A 13,986-nucleotide genomic window follows, 5' to 3' on the forward strand; every position below is an offset into this window, starting at 1 on the left:
CATAAATACCCACCGCAAATCCGCACGAAGACTAGGGTTGAGTTATTGTAGGTTTTGGGGAAGCTCCGTATCTCATCTCTCTTCTGTGGTTCCCAGGGTGATTGTCATTTCTCTGGTTGTGGTCTCGTGTGCTCAGCAGAGGGGAAGAACGAGATTTTTTTGGGGGTATCTTTTTGACTATGGCGTCTTATGTAGACGAGTTCATTCGCTTTCCATCAGAGGAACTGTTAGAATGATGTACTGCTGTTGAAGATCGTTGAACATTATGATTGAAATTAGTGAAATTCTGTTACGTTGAGAAGTGAATATGAATCGTTGGGACATGACTATGAATCGTTGGGACGTGACTATGAATTGTTGGGAAGTGACTATGAATCGTTGGGAGATGTTGTAAAAATTAGGAAGGACCCTGAGATGTTATTTTCGTTGGAGTTTGTAGCTGATGCGGTCTCTTGTGTGCCCTGTTCCTGAATGTTTACGTGACTGACCATTGTTTGGTATTGTCATGTTCTATCTTTCCTGTCTGTTCCCTCCTGGTCTTGTGTTCTTCTTTCCTCTTAGACGTTGCTTCCTGTGCGCAAAGGTTGCTGAGGTCTGGGGAAGAGGTTGGCTGGGGAAAATTGGAAGTGTGAACACGTAACCCCTCATCAATTTGGGATGCAGAGGCTGTGTCAATTTGGGACGCAGAGGCTGTGTCAATTTGGGACGCAAAGGCTGTTACGTTGTTCCGGGGTCCATGTTGGTCCCCGGTTTTATGGGGGGGGGTGACGACCCTCCTACTCTGTCTGCCATATTCTCTCTTTGCTCGTCTCCTTATTAGGATGCCGGTGGGCGGAGTTGGGAGGGTCGTCAGCTACATGGGAAACACCTGGGCCCGGGTGTGTCCCAGGATAAATAGACCTCTTCCACATTCATTGGGGAGACTCTCTCCATGCAGACACCTTCATAGATTTTGTTGTGGTATTTTTGTGGCCTTTTGGTTGTTTGCTTTAGCACCTTTCAACACCCCACATTATCACATGTATGCAAGCAAAACACTCTTACACTACTGATTACACACACCATTGTTAACCTTTTGTCAATAGGGGGGCGCCATTTCGACTTTGTAAAAATTCGTTCCCAAATTAAACTGCCTCTTACTCAATTCTTGCTCGTACAATATGCATATTATTATTACTATTGCATAGAAAACACTCTCTAGTTTCTAAAACCGTTTGAATTATTTCTCTGAGTGAAACAGAACTCATTCTGCAGCACATTTCCTGTCAGGAAGTGAGATTTCTGAAATCGAGGTCCCTGTTCTAGGGTCAGTTTATAAGTCCCCATGTAAGCTATGGGGCTACATGCACTGCATACGCCTTCCTCTAGATGTCAGTAAGCGCGGATAATTTGAATGGAGTGGATTGCACCATCTGGGCCACTATAAAAGCTCATGGAACGGAAGTACCGTTCTTTTCAACGGGGCGCCTGGCGCAAGAGGGACATCACAATGGCGTCCTGCAAAAGCTTTCGTTTTAGCAGTTCTATATCTCCGGTCATGTTTTTATTCGTTATAGGTGTTAAAGACATCATAAGGTAGTTAATTTAAACCGACTTATAGCAGTTTATATCAGTTTATTGCGATTTTCTGGGATTTCTTTGTGACGCGCTATCACGAGTTGGACACCTCTCCAGTGGGTGGCTATCGTTAGCTGCTATTTCTACAGGAGAAGAGGACATCTTTCAACCAAAAGACGATTGTTCTGGAGAAAGGACACCTTGCCCAAGATTCTGATGGAAGCTCAGCAAATAGTAAGCAGTCTTTATGCTGTTAATTCGTATTTATGTTGACAAATGTCAAATAATAATTCCGCCATGAATTTCGGTGCGGTCTCGCTTTAGCGCACGCTGTATTGCGCAGTAACGTTAATTTTAAAAATCTAACACAGCGGTTGCATTAAGAACTAATGTATCTTTCATTTGCTGTCCAACCTGTATTTTTTTAGTCAAGTTTATGATTACTTATCGATTAGAATAGGTGCCTCTCCAAGATGGCGCCGGACAGATTGCTTGAAGTTTTGGCCACTAATCACATTGTATAACCACGATTTGTGCCGCTAAATATACACATTTTCGAACAAACCCTATATGCATTGTGTAATATGATGTTACAGGACTGTCGTCTGATGAAGAATATCAAGGTTAGTCAAAAATTATATATCTTTTGCCTGTTTGTTACGATCGCTAACCTTTGCTGCTGGTAAATGGTGTTGTGTTTCTGGCTATTGTGGTAAGCTAATATAATGCTATATTGTGTTTTCGCTGTAAAACACTTAAAAAATCAGAAATATTGGCTGGATTCACAAGATCTGTGTCTTTCATTTGCTGTACGCTGTGTATTTTTAAGAAATGTTTTATGATGAGTAATTAGGTAATACACGATGGTCTCTGTAGTTATTCTAGTTGCTTTGGTGAGAGTTGTGATGGTGGCTGCAATGGTAAACTATGATTTATACCTGAAATATGCACATTTTTCTAACAAAACATATGCTATACAATAAATATGTTATCAGACTGTCATCTGATGAAGTTGTTTCTTGGTTAGTGGCTATTTATATCTTTATTTGGTCGAATTTGTGATAGCTACTGATGGAGGAAAAAAAAGTGGTGTCTTTTGCTAACGTGGTTAGCTAATAGATTTACATATTGTGTCTTCCCTGTAAAACATTTTAAAAATCAGAAATGATGGCTGGATTCACAAGATGTGTATCTTTCATCTGGTGTCTTGGACTTGTGATTTAATGATATTTAGATGCTAGTATTTACTTGTGACGCTATGCTAGGCTATGCTAGTCAGCTTTTTTACTGATGGGGGTGCTCCCGGATCCGGGTTTGGGAGGAACTAGAAGTTAATTGCATTTAGGTTACCTTAGTTAATCTGTTTGGGCTGCAGGGGCAGTATTGAGTAGCCAGATAAAAGGTGCCCATTTCAAACGGCCTCATACTCAATTCTTGCTCGTACAATATGCATATTATTATTACTATTGGATAGAAAACACTCTCTAGTTTCTAAAACCGTTTGAATTATATCTGTGAGTAAAACAGAACTCATTTGGCACAAACTTCCTGACCAGGAAGTGGAAAGTCTGAAATCGAGGCTCTGTTCTACTTCCTGCCTATAAATGGGCATGATACGTATTAGTATACATGCACTTCATACACCTTCCCCTGGATGTCAAGAGGCGGTGAGAGAAGAAATTGAGTGTTTATCTTGGTCTGAAGTGGAATACAAGCTCTTTGTATGACGTGTCACCCATTTCCTGTTTTCTGGAGAGCGCGAGGAGGCACCTGGATTTGCCTTCTGATAAGCTGCCGTTATGGACGACTAATATCTCCGGCTTTGATTTTATTTGATACATGTGACCATATCATCGTAAAGTATGTTTTTTCAATATAGTTTAATCAGATTATTGAAATTTTTTCGGGAGTTTTGCCGTGTTCCGTTCTCTTCCGTTTGTTGACATGGAGAGATTCGTGCCACTTGGCTAGTGTGCTTGCTAAATCGAGAGTGAAAGAGGCCGTTCTAAATCCAAACAACGATTGTTCTTGACAAAGGACCCCTTGTCCAACATTCTGATGAAAGATCAGCAAAAGTAGGAAACATTTTATGATGCTATTTCATATATCTGTCGTACATGTGAACTAGTCGTCGGCGCCCAGCTTTTGGGTACTCTAGCTATACCGAAGCTGGATGTCGTAATGAAGTTATTTTTAGAATTCTAACACAGCGATTTCATTAAGAACTAATGGATCTATCATTTCCTATACAACATGTATTTTTTAGTTATGTTTATAAATAGCTATTTGGTCAGAATATGTGTGTCAGAAAAAGTGTCAGAAAAATATCCGGACGTTGTGGGAAAAAGTAGCTACGATAGCACAATGTATAACCACTGATTTCAGCTCTAAATATGCACATTTTCGAACAAAACATAAGTGTATGTATAACCTGATGTTATAGGACTGTCATCTGATGAAGAATATCAAGGTTAGTCAAAAATTATATATCTTTTACTGGTTTGTTACGATCGCTAACCTTTGCTACTGGGAAATGGCTTGTGTTTCTGGCTATTGTGGTAAGCTAATATAACGGTATATTGTGTTTTCGCTGTAAAACACTTAATAAATCGGAAATATTGGCTGGAATCACAAGATGCCTGTCTTTCATTTGCTGTACACTATGTATTTTTCAGAAATGTTTTATGATGAGTAATTAGGTATTTGACGTTGGTGTCTGTAATTATTATGGCTGCTTTCGGTGCAATTTCTGATTGTAGCTGCAATGTAAACTATGATTTATACCTGAAATATGCACATTTTTCGAACAAAACATAGATTTTTTGTATAACATGTTATAAGACTGTCATCTGATGAAGTTGTTTCTTGGTTAGTTTGGTTGGTTCTTGGTTAGTTAGGTTGGCTTTGTGCATGCTACCTGTGCTGTGAAAAATGTCTGTCCTTTTTTGTATTTGGTGGTGAGCTAACATAAATATACGTGCTGTTTTCGCTGTAAAACATTTTAAAAATCGGACATGTTGGCTGGATTCACAAGATGTGTACCTTTCATTTGCTGTATTGGACTTGTTAATGTGTGAAAGTTAAATATTAAAAAAAATATATATTTTGAATTTCGCGCCCTGCACTTGAGCTGGCTGTTGTCATAAGTGTACCGACACCGGGCTGCAGCCATAAGAAGTTAATAAATATATTTTGTTATTCCTTATCTCCATGTTGTCTCCATTTTGTTACGGGCTTTGAGCCGGTTCGTGACCCTCTACGAGGGCACCAAAACAGGCTGCCTAAGTATGATTCCCAATCAGAGACAACGATAGACATCTGTCCCTGATTGAGAACCATACCTGGCCAAAACATAAAAACAGAAAACATAGAAATAAAGAAACATGAATGCCCACCCTAGTCACACCCTGGCCTAACCAAATTGGAGAATAAAAAGCCTCTCTATGGCCAGGGCGTGACAGTACCACCCCCCCCTCCCCCAAAGGTGCAGACTCCGGCCGCAAAACCTGACTCTATAGGGGAGGGTCCGGGTGGGCATCTACTTCGGTGGCGGCTCTGGTGCGGGACGCAGACCCCGCTCCACCTCTGGCTCCCCCCACTTTGGTGGCGCCTCTGGACTGGGGACCCTCGCTGGAGGCTCCGGACTCGAGGCCGTCGCTGGAGGCTCCGTACTCGAGGCCGTCGCTGGAGGCTCCAGACTCGAGGCCGTTGCTGGCGGGTCCGGACAGCAGATCAATACTGGAGGCTTCGTGCCATGGATCCTCATTGCAGGCTCCGGGCCATGGACCATCATTGGAGGCTTCGTGCCATGAATCATCACTGGAGGCTTCGTGCCATGGATCATCACTGGAGGCTTCGTGCCATGGATCATCACTGGAGGCTTCGTGCCATGGATCACCACTGGAGGCTTCGTGCCATGGATCACCACTGGAGGCTTCGTGCCGTGGATCACCACTGGAGGCTTCGTGCCGTGGATCACCACTGGAGGCGTCGTGCCGTGGATCACCACTGGAGGCGTCGTGCCGTGGATCACCACTGGAGGCTTCGTGCCGTGGATCATCCCTGGAGGCTTCGTGCCGTGGATCATCACTGGAGGCTTCGTGCCATGGATCATCACTGGAGTGAGGAGACGTATGGACAGCCTGGTGCATGGAGCTGCCACAGGGCTTACCAGGCTGGGGAGACATACAGGAGGCCTGGTTCTGGGAGCAGGCACAGGACTCACCAGGCTGGGGAGACATACAGGAGGCCTGGTTCTGGGAGCAGGCACAGGACTCACCAGGCTAGGGAGACATACAGGAGGCCTGGTTCTGGGAGCAGGCACAGGACTCACCAGGCTGGGGAGACATACTGGAGGCCTGGTTCTTGGAGCAGGCACCGGATACATTGGGCCGTGGAGGCGCACTGGAGGTCTCGAGCGTAGAGCCTGCACAACCCGTCCTGGCTGGATGGTTACCTTCGCCCGGCAAAGGCGGGACGCTGGCACAGGATGCACTGGGCTGTGCAGACGCACCGGAGACACAGTGCGTAGAGCCGGCGCAGGATATCCTGGGCCGTAGAGATGCACTGGCGGCCAGATGCGCTGAGCCGGCACCAGCCGTCCTGGCTGGATGCCCACTCTAGCCCGGCCGATGCGGGGAGCTGGAATGTAGCGCACCGGGCTGTGAACGCGCACTGGAGATACCGTGTGCTCCACCGCATAACACGGTGCCTGACCAGTACCAAACTCCCTACGGTAAGCACGAGGAGTTGGCTCAGGTCTCCAACCTGACTCAGCCAATCTCCTCGTGTGCCCCCCCCAATTGTTTGGTGGGAGTGGCCTCCCGGTCTTTCGTGCCAGCCGTGACCCTGTGTAATCCTGGGCCCTTTTACTTGCTGCCTCCGCCTTCCTCGCTGCTTCCACCTGCTCCCACGGCAGGCGATCCTTTCCCGCCAGGATCTCCTCCCACTTCCAGGATCCTTTCCCATTCAGGATGTCCTCCCATGTCCAGTCCTCCTTACCACGCTGCTTGGTCCGTTTGTGGTGGGTAGTTCTGTCACGATCGTCGTCAGGGTGGAAATGACCGGACCAAGGTGCAGCGTGGTAAGCGTACATTTCTTTTTATTTGTGAATGTCGCCAACAAAAACAAGAAACAACAAACCGAACGTGAAGCTGACTAGGGCTATATAGGCCACTAACACAGACAACTACCGACAACTAAGGTGGCAAAACAGGCTGCCTAAGTATGATTTCCAATCAGAGACAACGATAGACATCTGTCCCTGATTAAGAACCATACCCGGCCAAAACATAGAAACAGAAAATATAGAAATAAAGAAACTAGAATGCCCACCCTAGTCACACCCTGGCCTAACCAAAATAGAGAATAAAAAGCCTCTCTAGGGCCAGGGGGTGACATGTGGGAATTTCAGTACTTCAGCATAATATTTCCTCATGGTTGTATTTAAATTCATGTTTTCAAATTGTTCAGAGTACGTTAAGAAAACTTTCCATAAAAACCACAAGAGAACTTTTGTAACATTTAGAGAATGTTTTAAGAATGTTACATGAAACATACATTCTGTTCTCAGAACGTGAAGATACTTTTCGTAAAAACACAATAAACTTTAATAACGTTCAGAGAATGTCCTAAGAAAGTTATTTAAAAACATATACATTCCATTCCCAGCGTCAACAAAACTCTCTCTATTCTCTATCTTGTTAAGTGTGTTCAGGTTTGTTGGCCGTGCATACTAATTGGCCACATCTGATCTTAAAGTGTGCTTGTTTCCTTTGAAATGGGGTCTGTTTGAAAATGAACATGCATAAAAAAATATGGTATACTAGCTCCATCCTGGTGGCGCAGTAGACGAATTCCATGGCTAGAGAACAGACTTGTATTTTTTTTATTGTGAGATTTAAACATGTGTTTGCATGATGACTGCCTAGGGAAATGCATTTCCATGTGTCCTATCTGTGTTTGGAGTTAAAGGTTAACTTAAAATAAGCTAATCAAATCAAATTTTATTTGTCACATACACGTGTTTAGCAGATGTTATTGCGGGTGTAGAAAATGCTTGTTTCTAGCTCTAATAGTGCAGTAATATCTAACAGTAATATCTAACAATTCCACAACAATACACACAATCTAAAATAATGCAATTAAGAATATATAAATATTGGGCGAGCAATATCAGAGTGGCATAGACTTAGATACAGTAGAATAGGCTAGAATATAGTACACTGCTCAAAAAAATAAAGGGAACACTTAAACAACACAATGTAACTCCAAGTCAATCACACTTCTGTGAAATCAAACTGTCCACTTAGGAAGCAACACTGATTGACAATACATTTCACATGCTGTTGTGCAAATGGAATAGACAAAAGGTGGAAATTATAGGCAATTAGCAAGACACCCCCAATAAAGGAGTGGTTCTGCAGGTGGTGACCACAGACCACTTCTCAGTTCCTATGCTTCCTGGCTGATGTTTTGGTCACTTTTGAATGCTGGCGGTGCTCTCACTCTAGTGGTAGCATGAGACGGAGTCTACAACCCACGCAAGTGGCTCAGGTAGTGCAGCTCATCCAGGATGGCACATCAATGCGAGCTGTGGCAAGAAGGTTTGCTGTGTCTGTCAGCGTAGTGTCCAGAGCATGGAGGCGCTACCAGGAGACAGGCCAGTACATCAGGAGACGTGGAGGAGGCCGTAGAAGGGCAACAACCCAGCAGCAGGACCGCTACCTCCGCCTTTGAGCAGGGAGGAGCACTGCCAGAGCCCTGCAAAATGACCTCCAGCAGGCCACAAATGTGCATGTGTCTGCTCAAACGGTCAGAAACAGACTCCATGAGGGTGGTATGAGGGCCCGACGTCCACAGGTGGGGGTTGTGCTTACAGCCCAACACCGTGCAGGACGTTTGGCATTTGCCAGAGAACACCAAGATTGGCAAATTCGCCACTGGCGCCCTGTGCTCTTCACAGATGAAAGCAGGTTCACACTGAGCACATGTGACAGACGTGACAGAGTCTGGAGACGCCGTGGAGAACGTTCTGCTGCCTGCAACATCCTCCAGCATGACCGGTTTGGCGGTGGGTCAGTCATGGTGTGGGGTGGCATTTCCTTGGGGGGCCGCACAGCCCTCCATGTGCTCGCCAGAGGTAGCCTGACTGCCATTAGGTACCGAGATGAGATCCTCAGACCCCTTGTGAGACCATATGCTGGTGCGTTGGCCCTGGGTTCCTCCTAATGCAAGACAATGCTAGACCTCATGTGGCTGGAGTATGTCAGCAGTTCCTGCAAGAGGAAGGCATTGATGCTATGGACTGGCCCGCCCGTTCCCCAGACCTGAATCCAATTGAGCACATCTGGGACATCATGTCTCGCTCCATCCACCAACGCCACGTTGCACCACAGACTGTCCAGGAGTTGGCGGATGCTTTAGTCCAGGTCTGGGAGGAGATCCCTCAGGAGACCATCCGCCACCTCATCAGGAGCATGCCCAAGCGTTGTAGGGAGGTCATACAGGCACGTGGAGGCCACACACACTACTGAGCCTCATTTTGACTTGTTTTAAGGACATTACATCAAAGTTGGATCAGCCTGTAGTGTGGTTTTCCACTTTAATTTTGAGTGTGACTCCAAATCCAGACCTCCATGGGTTGATACATTTGATTTCCATTGATACTTTGTGTGATTTTGTTGTCAGCACATTCAACTATGTAAAGAAAAAAGTATTTAATAAGAATATTTCATTCATTCAGATCTAGGATGTGTTATTTTAGTGTTCCCTTTATTTTTTTGAGCAGTGTATATACATGTGAGATGAGTAATGCAAAATATGTAAACATTATTAAAGTGACTAGTGTTTTACTATTAAAGTGGCCAGTGATTCCAAGTCTATGTATACAGGGCAACAGCCTCTAATGTGCTAATTTTTCAGTCTCTCGGTCCCAGCTTTGATGCACCTGTACTGACCTCGCCTTCTGGATGATAGTTGGGTGAACAGGCAGTGGCTCGGGTGGTTGTTGTCCTTGATGATCTTTTTGGCCTTTCTGTGAAATCGGGTGCTGTAGGTGTCTTGGAGGGTAGGTAGATTGCACCCAGTGATGCGTTGTGCAGACCGCACCACCCTCTGGAGAGCCCTGCGGTTGTGGGCGGTGCAGTTGCCATACCAGGCGGTAATACAGCCTGACAGGATGCTCTCAATTGTGCATCTGTAAAAGTTTGAGGGTTTTAGGTGCCAAGCCAAATTTCTTCAGCCTCCTGAGGTTGAAGAGGCGCTATTGCGCTTTCTTCACCACACTGTCCGTGTGGGTGGACCATTTCATTTTGTCAGTGATATGTACGTCGAGGAACTAGCAGTATTATTAAAATCACAACTTCCAAGGAACCAAATAGCTAGCTGTGTAGTGACTGTGTAGGCCAATTATCAGTAAGTATGTAGCCTAAAATATGAAGGGGCTCTATAAACACTTTCACAATCACAACAACTGTGGACAGCATAGCTCAGTTATTGTCTGTAGTCATAATTAGTATTTCATGGGACCTACAGTTTTCACACCCTGATCTGTTTCACCTGTCTTTGTGCTTGTCTCCACCTCCCTCCAGGTGTTGCCCATCTTCCCCATTATCCCCTGTGTATTTATATCTGTGTTCTCTGTTTGTCTGTTGCCAATTTGTTTTGTTAATTGAAACCTACCAGCGTTTGTTCCCCTGCTCCTGTCTGTCTCCCAGGTTGGGTCAATGCCATCTCGATTCATGTCCTTTTAGGTTGTGGAGTATCCACATCAAACATAATTATCAAAAACGATAACTCTTGGATTTGTACTTACTATCCCCAACAACCGCAGTGCATGTCTTACAAGCAGTACGGCCATGCATTTTGGGAAATAACTTAATTCTACCATATAGCAAACTTTATATTTTCCACCTTGATACATAATAATGCCTCTACATGCTGAAGCACTGTAAAAACACAATGTTTCTCATTCTGTGAGAGAAAGAGAAACAATATAACTCTATTTCATGCAACATTCAATGACATTACATTCAATTATATTCCGACTCACACCGAGGTACTACACACATTTGTCAGAGCAGGTCAGTTGAGCTCTCATCTCTGACTGAGTTTGGTGGAGCACTCGGCCCTCCCCAGGGCACTTTCTATTTGGATGGTGTACTCGCCACAGATGGCGAGCAGACACCACAGATGGTGATTAAGTATTTGGTGTTTGGCTGATGTTGTTGCGGTACCAGGTGACGCGAGGCTTTGGATTTCCCTTTATGGCACATATAGCATTCGTAACCTTTGGGAGCTGTGTGCTGTCTCAGTGGCACAAGGAAGGATGGAGCAGTCCGCAAATCACAGGTCTTGTAGGCTGGCATATTCACCACAAATGTTCCTAGAGAAGAGACAGGGCAGAGGTCAAATGCTCATCTCACATGTCATGTAATGCATACGTTAAAATGGTAGCATTTTATAAAGGGTTAATAGATTGTTTGAAATAAATACATATAATATAAATACATATAATAAATAAATATAATAATAATAAACAGGTATAACACATTAGTACTTAATGTTGAGCTTAATGACTTAGCTGTTATTGATTATACTGTTAGTATTGCCAGTCTATCATATGAGCTGATTATATGACTTGGCAATTGATCTCTTTACTTGGCTGGTAATAGCGTTCTTCCTCTTACTTCCCCAGGTGGGTGACTCAGATGGGGCAGATATGCCCATGTCCTTCTTAGCGTAGACACGGAAGTGGTGAACTTGTTGTTGAAGAGCCTGTCGGCCACTGTGCTCCATGAGCCTTTGATGGAGTCTCGTTTAGACACAGAGTAGCGGAGGTGATCGTCACACTTCTCATCAGGGGATGGTTCCCAGATCACTGTCATAGTGCCTGGGACGTTCTCCTCAAGTTCTACTGGTCCTGGGGGCTTGGGATCATGTAGTGCCAGTGTCAGAGACATGAGAGTCAGTAGGATGTAACTAACACTTTGGGAGGAAATTCTCTCATTATGTGAGAATTGTTGCATCAATCATGGCCGATGTTCATTGTGACTGCTGATATTTAAAATACTTTATTTGTGAGTGCTGACCCTTGCCATCTTTTTCATCTTGTGCAAGTTCCAATTAGACTCGCAAGCCGCCTGATCTCGCAAGCTTACATTTTGCAAACCATTAACGTAGGAGATCAGGTATCTTGTGAGGCTAAGTTCCAATCCCTTCTCAGTCTGAAATAGACTGGGAGAGCTTCATTGTATGTTACTGTACCTGTAACCCTAACCTCCACGCTGAAGCTTTCCTGGCCCACCAGGTTTTTGACCCCTATGGTGTAGATCCCTGAATCAGAGCACTCAGATGAAGTGATCAGTAGCGGAGATGAAGATTCAGAGTTGGAGATACTGACCCGCTTCAGCACAGGAACATCATCCTTCAGCCACGTGACTTTTGGCCATGGGGAGGCCTGTTAATAACAAGATGATTAGAACATTATTTGGATTGAAAACACCAAGCATAAGCCAATTCCAGGAAACTACCGGAAAGACCTACCAATACAATCTGGGGATAACAGTGTTTAGAGAAAGATGAGTTACCAGTTTTACCTCTTACCCTCTTACCTCAAAGTTTAAGAGGATCCTGACAGAATTTCCTGCTCTCACCACCATGAAACTTATTATTGGTGAATAATATGTCATGGAAATTCTTACACAGGGACACTCAAAGTCAATCTTAAATGAATCATTCTTTATTACCAGCACGCTGGAGAGGTTCCAACCAATGTCGATCAGGAGCTCCACCTTGGGCAGTCCCATTAATACTTTTATATACAGACAACTTATATAATGCATGATTTAGCTTATTCATCATTCATAATTAATGAATCATTAACATTTGCTTCCTTCATGTGACAGACCAATAGCTTAGAGAGAAGAAGCCTCGTGAGGTGAGGCCTTGAAACTGAGATATCCTTTTCTCAAAACAAGGTTCTGGGCGTACTGCAGATACTGATAGTGAAGATTTGTTCAATCAGTCACTTGCATGAACATGTAAATTAGTTATTAGAAAAGCACCTGAATAGAACACAGAAATTGGTAAATAGAAAAGCACAAACATAAAAATTGTGTGATAATAATCATTACATTTTAATGTAAGCAAATAGATTTTAGCTTCTATATCAAGATACATCATTATAATAAATCATAATAAAGGTTTTACTTATATTAATGGGAGTGAATTTATAAAAAAATACACAACATGTTAAATAACACAATTAGGCAAACTAAGAAAAAAAACGTGCTGCTGCCTATTTGGGAACTTGGGATTACCAACTTCCAAACAGGGATTCCAAACAAGTTGCAGGCACATGCTCTGGTTGTGGGGAATTATTCTTAGCAACAGTGGCAATGTATTCGGGAAGATCAGTCATATTATAAGAGTGATCTGGGACAAAAGTACAGCATTCATCGCCAATGATTGCACAAGTGCCCCCTTGACCTGCCAAAAGATAGAATTGGCTCTGTTTTGCCAATTCACACAATTCTTTTAGCATTGCCAATTTTCTCTACGTCTCTAGAGATCTCCCGAATTTGGTCGAGGCAATATGCACATTGACTTTCACAGGGAAGAGAGAGAACACATGTGGAGATTAAAGAATGGATGAGAGGGAGGGAAGTGGAGAGAAATAGAGGTTAAAATAATGAAATGATAGGAGGAATAGTCAAATGGTGAGTAAAGGCTATTGCCATAATGACTCAAATGTATTTGTCTGGTTACACTCAAATGAATCAGGGCCACCTTTTAGACATTATGAACCCTGAGGTTTATAGTGGTCATGTAGGTTTTCACACGGTCCATGAGCTATATGATCAGAAACAGTACACACAGAAAACATTTAGAACATACCGAATGGTCCCAAGTCTCAAACCTTGGCCTGTTCCTCCTCTCGCTCCTTTTTCTTCTCACTGAGTTTCTTCAGCATTACATGGAAGTCTTTGACACCAAACTCAGCGTAGCTGCATTCATAGTCCTTCCAGTCTGCACTCATGATGATTTCCCAGGACCTTTCATCGATTTCTCCAGGTTCTTTCATGTCAAAAGATGGCGCCGACATGTATTATTTCTTACATTGTTAGCCCAGAAAATGTTATTTGTTATTACATACAGCCGGGAAGAACTAATGGATATCAGAGCGACGGTAACTCACCAGCACTACCAGCATTATGACCAGGAATGCGACTTTTCTGAAGCGGATCCTTTGTTCACACCTCCCAGGGCAATTGAACTGATTCTAGAGGCCCCAAACCCAAAACAATGCCGGCGAAGGAGAGGTACTCGGAGCGGTCTTCTAGTCCGACTTAGGAGGCGCACACACCACCCACCGCTTCCAAGTATATTACTCGCTAATGTTCAGTCCCTGGATAATAAAGTTGACGA

At 43.9% G+C, this 13,986-nt stretch overlaps 1 pseudogene; it reads right to left on the reverse strand.

Annotated features, from left to right (window-relative positions):
* Window positions 1–10,756: 10,756 nt before the first annotated feature.
* Window positions 10,757–13,597, reverse strand: LOC120061568 (annotated as a pseudogene).
* Window positions 13,598–13,986: the final 389 nt, after the last annotated feature.

The sequence above is a fragment of the Salvelinus namaycush genome, chromosome 16 (genome assembly GCF_016432855.1).
Source record: "Salvelinus namaycush isolate Seneca chromosome 16, SaNama_1.0, whole genome shotgun sequence".
Taxonomy (NCBI): domain Eukaryota; kingdom Metazoa; phylum Chordata; class Actinopteri; order Salmoniformes; family Salmonidae; genus Salvelinus; species Salvelinus namaycush.